Genomic DNA, 7186 nt, shown 5'->3' on the forward strand with positions numbered 1-7186 from the left:
ATTTCTATTCCAGGGGGAAGAAACTGAACCCTCCTTCAAGTGGGTGGCTCTCGCCTGTAATCCTAGCTGCTCAGGAGCTGAGCCTCCTGAGGATCGCAGTTCAAAGCCAGCCCGGGCAAGAAAGTCCGTGCGACTCTTATCTTCAATTTACCATGAGAAAACCGGAGCTGCAGCTCAAAGTGGTAGGGCGCTTGCCTTGAGCAGAAAAGCCGAGAGAGCACCCAAACTGACAGAGAGCCCCAAAACTGAGGACAACAAAACCAGTCTAGCCATACTTTGACATCCCTTCTGGAGTTGAGCAAACTGTAACTCAGACCCCTGCTATGCTGGCTGGAATTCACTTCCAGAACTTCACCTCTGGTCATCTTGAGTGGAGAGCAGGTTTCAATCCTATGGATCTTACTGTTTGCCAAACACAGCTGAAATACCAGAGGAGATCACAGAACAAGGTGTGGCAACCTGCTTGAAAAGAGGAGCCCAAATATCTCCCCAAGTTGAAACATTCTGGGATTACAAATAAGGAAACTTGAAAAGGAACCCCACAAAACCACTCTTCACTTGGGGAGACTTTGGGAGAGAAAAATCATAGGGGAAAAGTGAAATGATTTGTAAATGGTTTGTCATTTGACTCAATATAGGATAATTAGGGCATCCTTCCCACAGAGAGAGAGAGAGATGACACAAGTGACCCACTATTTGTGGGACAAGCAGTTTGGGCTGTTTTTCTAGTGTGACAGTGACCATGTGTCATTCACATATCTCACTTTTCATCAGAACCATTATGTGAAAGAGGTGGCCAAATCTGAGTTAGATATCACAGGGACAGCCTGAAAAGCTACACGTTCTACAAGCAATCTAGGCCTGACTGCTTCCTGTCTGCTGCTGTGGCCATGAAAATGGAGGTCAAAATTATTTTAATCTGTTTAAGCATCTTTCTGAGGAGAATGTAAAATAATTATATTCATGAAGACTATGAGCTTTATTTGTGTATCAGGAATTATTATTTAAGAACTATAGCTTCAGTTCATGATTCTCAAAAGTTCTGAATGTGGGACCAGGAGCATAGAGAGCCTCTGGTAGCTTGCTCACCCAGCATGCACAAAGCCCTGGGTTTGATTCCTCAGTACCACATACACCGAAAAAGCCAGACGTGATGCTGTGGCTCAAGTGGCAAAGTGCTAGCCTTGCGCAAAAAGTGTCCAAGGACAGTGCTTGGGCCCTGAATTCAAGCCCCAGGACTGGAAAAAGAAAATAAAATGAAATAGAAATTCGGAATGTGGTTAGTGGAAAGGGCCACACAACAATGGAAATGTACTTAATAAAGCTGTCTACCTCTGTGGCTTTAAAATGAACTTTAACATTTGCTATGTTTGTTTGGTCAGCGCATCCTCCCTGAGGTAGTCGCTCTATCTGACACAAGCAATAAAACTTACTATTTAAAGAACAGTTAGTCTGGGAGATTCTATCAGTGCTCCCCAGGCTTTCTTCATTTCTAATTTAGTTCATTGCCTAGGAATAAGTAATGCTGTGTTTGAGAACAAAATGTGTGCCAGGAGTGGTAACAGCTGCTTGTAATTCCCTGTACTATCTGAAGGATCAGGAGTTCAAGACCAGACTGGGTTACAAAGCAAGACCCATTTTTTAAATGAAGGCCTAGTAGTGGCCTAGTGGTAGACTTCTTGCCTAGCATTCACGAAACCCTGGGTTCCAGTCTTCAGTACCACATATATAGAAAAAGCTGAAAGTGGTGCTGTAGCTCAAGTGGTAGAGCACTAGCCTTGAGAAATCCCAAGGAGAGTGCCCAGGCTCTGAGTTCAAGCCCCAGCACTGGCAAAAAAATTGAGAATTAGAGATAATTGCAACCAGCTTTATTAAGAGATAATTGAAGATGTACACATATTTAAGATGTACAATTTGACACGCATAGAGATCTGTAATCAGCAATGTACATATTCTGCCACATACCCCTTGCCCTGAAATCCTGGCCACGCCACCTCACCAGAAAAGCACTGCTAGGTTTCATATCACTATAGACAGTAGGCCCCAGGCATACACAGGCATAGGATTCCACCATCACGTGGAGATGAGGAAAAGCCGTGAATGCTCAGGATCCATAGAGTCTGGTAGTCTAAAATTAGTCCAGCATCCCTATAGTTTGTGAGCACCTGTCACTGCACAGCGTAGGTAGGCTACACCACTGCCACAAAGCGTACTGTTGTGCAGGTCAATACGGCTCACCAAAATCTCTGCCTTATTTCCTGCCCTCTGTCCAGAATGCTGGGGATGTTCAATTCCTTTTTCCCATACCACCACCCAACTTCTGCTGAAGACAGACTCCTTTTCAACAAATCCCAAATTTTCACAGTCACTAACTGTGAATACATGCTCTGTCTGTCCACCATTGAGGCCGGGGGAGGCTGAGGAGAATGCGTGTGAGGAGTTGTCATGTAATGGGTTGTACAAGATGAAAGGAGTTGAATGGATGGATGGTGTGAGGAAGCGTACCACTCTGTAAGTGTCTTGATGCCACCTGCTTGTACACATTTATATAATTATGGCAATTTTATGTATAGTTTGCCACAATTAAGACAAATTAAGGCTGAGGGTGTAGCTCGGTGGTAAAATGCTTTCCCTAATAAGCACAAACCCTTAGTACCACCAAAAAAAATAAAAATAAAACAACCCTCCAAACTGGTACCTATAACTTCTATAAATATACATAAGCCTGTAGTATCCATCCAGAACACACACAAAAAAAGTCTAGTGCTTCTTTGTTTGGCCATCATGGTAAACCTAAATTGTTTATCTATCAGGACTGCCAGCATGAGAACTTTAAAAATCATGTATGTAGGGCCGGGAGTTTGGTCTAGTGGTAGAGTGCTTGCCTAGCATGCACAAAGACCTGGGTTCGATTCCTCAGTATCACATACATAGAAAAGACAAAAGTGGTGCTGTGGCTTAAGTGGTAGATCTCTAGCCTTGAGGAAAACCAAAGGACAGTGCTCAGGCCTTGAGTTAAGGCCCTGAGTTCAGTCCCCAGGACTGGCAAAAAAAAAAAATCATGTATGTAAAGTACTTAATGATGTAGGTCTGTCCAGCACACAGGGGAAGCATTCAATCTTTGGAAGCTATTACTTTTATTATTACAGAAGGCATCACCCTCTTGCTATCTCTCCAGCCTTGTCTTCTGTCACTTCCAGCAAGCATGCTTCAATTCTAAAAAGAGCACTGAGGGCCTGGAGTTTGGCCTACTGGTTAAAGTGCTTGCCTAGCATGCATGAAGACCCGGGTTCGATTCCTCGATACCACATACGTAGAAAAAAGCCGGAAGTGGTGCTGAGGCTCAAGTGGTAGAGCTCTAGCCTTGAGAAAGTCCAAGGACAGTGCTCAGGCCCTGAGCTCAAGCCCAGGACTGGCAAAAAAAAATAAAAAATAAAAATAAAAAGAGCTCTGAGCAGCCATGCTATGCTGGTTCGCCTCAGACCTCAACATGGGTTGTTTTCTCTACTTCAAAATCCAACTCAAGACAGGCTCCAGTGGCTCACACCTGTAATTCTAGCTACTCAGGAGGCTGAGATCTGAGGATCTCCATTAGAAGGCAACCTGGGCAGAAAAGTCCATGAGACTCTTATCTCCAGGTAACCAGCAGAAAGCCAAAAGTGTAAAGCTCAGGTGGAAGAGCTTGAGCAATAAATAAGTAAATAAATGCCAAGCAAGAGTGCAAAGCCTTGAATCCAAGCCCCAGTGCAATCGCACATGTGCACACTCACACCTACACCCACCACCTTTCTCCAGAAGCAGCCATTTCTCTCAGACAAGGTTTCCTCACTTCCTTTCTTATGGGTCCTTTCTTCTTGGCAAACATTTCTACGGTTACTCCTGGCCCAGGGTCCCATAGTTTCAGTTTTCCTGTGCATAAGGACACACACACTCATGCACAACCAAGGTCTAACTACATAGTCCAGGCTAGCCTAAAATTCATGGTCCTCGGACCTTGGTCTCCTGAGTGCTGGCAATAAAGGCATATGTCACATGACCAGCATCTTCTTTCCTTCCTCCCATTTCATCTCTTCTCCTCGCTTGCCTTTCCTGCTTACCTAGCTTCTCTTCTCCTGTCTTATCCTTTCTCTCTTCTCTTCTCCCTCCTTTTACTTTTATCTTGACTTATTTTCTCCTTGAAGCAATGGTAACACCCCCACCAATTTTATCTATTGTCACTCAAGGTATTAGCAGTTGGCCTTAACAATAAAGCAGAATGAGAACAAAGGAGGAGACTCTTAGGGAAGGCCCCAAAGGTAGAATGCCTCATATAAAACAGTATTTATTGAAAATTTAAACAGCACAGTAAAATATGATGCTTGGGCTGCCGCCGCCTTTGCTTGAGCAGCTTGGAGAGCAGATATAGCAAACACAGAGAAGCCCCAATTGGGGTCATTGTGTCTTAAACCATCACAAGACTTTGATTCGAGTGTGTGTGCGTGCATACACATGTGTATGTGTCTGTGTCCTTATGTACAGTATTTGGGGAGTGTATTCCACTGCTTTTCTTGATTGAGAGGAGGTGGACCAAAAACTATTGAGTCCTGCTGCCTTTTACCTCTGTCAAATAGTTTCTCAATTCTAACTTTGTAAAATATTTGTTCCTGATTTTGATGAGGACATAGCTTTAAAACTTCTGCTTGTAAGGAGTTGGATTAACTAATTTACAGAATCTTAGCTAAGCAATCTTTTTGAAGTCCAGAATGATTCACAAAATGTCAGATAAGTTGATTTAAGATGGTATCAGAATACTAATGTATTTTAATTACTTTGTAAACTTGTTTACTCTGAATTGTAAGGCCTGAGTTCCCTCATGAAATGTCACTCCTTGGGCTCTTTCCTGATAAAGGAGTACAGAACAGGGTCAGCTTAAACTCAAAGTTGCTTAACATTTGTTTCCTAATATAAATGTTTGGTTCAACCCCCCAAAAATTAAAAATTAAAAAGAAAACATGGGGTAACGATTGTGTTTGGAAAAAATAGGTATTTATTTAGTGGTGTTAAAAGTAGTAATACAATAAACAGAAGACTCATTAACTGACTTTTACTTCTCATTAGAGGATAAATTCCAAGAGGTTCGGAATCATTGTTTGATATTATTTTCCACACACTTTACTTTTATTAAAATAACTAATTGAGGAGGTAGGGGTAGATTCTGATAGAACTGTTTGCCTATTACATGCAAGGCCCCAGGTCTATCCCATTAATAAATAATAATACCAGCAACGATTGGGAGATGTTAAAACCCTGTTCCCTATAAGCAGTGAAACTTATCAGAAGCCATCAGCTGAACTCTGACTATGGGCAACAGAACTGCCTGAACAGGGCTGCCCAAGTCTTGAAGCCAGGTGGCTCAAACAAATCCACATAAGTCTTGAGTCTATGTTTATCTTTTTATGTGTGTATAATGTGTGCGAATCCTGAGGCTTGAACTTAGGGTCTAGGTGCTGTCTCTGGAACTTTTTGCTCTAGGGACACTCACCTCTTTCTTTCTTTTCTTTTTTGTTCTTTCTTTGTGTGGTTAATTGGAGGTTAGCATCTCAAAGACTTTTCTGCCCAGGCTGGCTTTAAATAAGGATCCCCAGAATCTCAGCCTTCTGAATAGCTAGGATTACAAACATGAGTCTCCAGTGTTTGGCTATATTTATATTTTAACAATCTAATATATGAACTTGAAATAAGGTGATACCTGAATGTATTCAATAGAAAGCATCTTTAGAGTCAATTAATTCAGCACCTATCTATTCAGTGCCACTGTAATACTGAACTCTTCCCAGGCCCTAAAAATAAATGAGGATTGATAAGATCCTTCTTTAGAAGCTATCAGTCCAGCAGGAGGTGGGACAGACCGCAATCAAAAAGCACTACCAGGGGCTGGGAGTTTGCCGTACTTGTAGAGTGCTTGCCTAGCATGCACGAAGAACCTGGGTTCCATTCCTCGGTACCACATACATAGAAAAAAGCCAGAAGTGGTGCTGAGGCTCAAGTAGAATTCTAGCCTTGAGAAAACCTAAGGACAGTGCTTAGGCCCTGAGCTCAAGCCTAGGACTGGCAAAAAAAAAAAAAAAAAGCAACACTACCAAGAAGATTACTTCAGAACACACAATGGTACGTGTGCTGGAGAGAGGGTGGACTGAAGAAGAAAAGGATGCTCAGAATTAGGGGTGAATGTTGTGAAGATAAGAGGGAAATGTATTCCGGGAAGAAGGTCTTTGGGCCTATATATTGAGAGAATGAGCTTCTCTGCTTACTTCTAAGTGAAAGAAAGAGTAAAATCAACCCCAGTTAATTAAGTATTGAGGGAATTTAAAAAATGGAAAGTCTTGAGTAGTGCATCTGATAAACTCATCCCCCAAATAGAATTAAATAGGAGCATCATTATCCAGCATCTCTAGATAAATAGCATTGATTACCCATTCCACCCACAGCTTGTATTTTAGAGCAGAAGTGTGGTCAACATAATATGAAAAAAAAAATGTTCCTTCTTTGTGTGTTTAGAATTAGCTGTGATAGCTGGGTGTGGTGGCTCATACCTGTAATCCTAGCAACTCAGGAGGCTGAGATCTGAGGGTCAGGGTTCAAAGCCAGCCCAGTTAACCACCAGAAAACCAGAAGTGACACTGTGATTCCAGGGGTAGGGTGGTAGCTTTGAGCTGAAGAGCTAACGCCCAGAGTTGAAGCCCATGATGGAAAAAAAAAAAAAAAGGTTAGAATTGACTATGCTACTAGATTTTGATTCTTTCCCCTGCTTTTCTGCATTGTAAATTGCTTGGATCATGATCATGAATTTTAAAAATAAATATTTTATCCGCACCTAATTATTTTTTCCCCAAAATAAACTTTTGAAGGAAAACTGCTTTGCCATGTGATTTGAATTGTTTTTACACTAAGCTCTCAGTCAGGAAAAGGCATAGGTATGATTTAGAGGCATCGTTTCCAATATCCCAAATAAAAGATCCATTTCAACTGTTTAAAATTGCCTATGGAAATGATTGCCTGTTCTTGAGAACGTTCCCATCAAGAATTTAGTAGAAGCAGGGATACTTCTATCATTCTGATGTTTTTGTTAATGTTTCCAAACAATGTACTTTGAAATCTGAATCACCTCTTATCGTTTTCATATACTTCTGATGCTCTTCATCACATT

This window comes from Megascapheus bottae, chromosome 6 (assembly GCF_031878675.1).
Source record: "Megascapheus bottae isolate mThoBot1 chromosome 6, mThoBot2.hap1, whole genome shotgun sequence".
Taxonomy (NCBI): domain Eukaryota; kingdom Metazoa; phylum Chordata; class Mammalia; order Rodentia; family Geomyidae; genus Megascapheus; species Megascapheus bottae.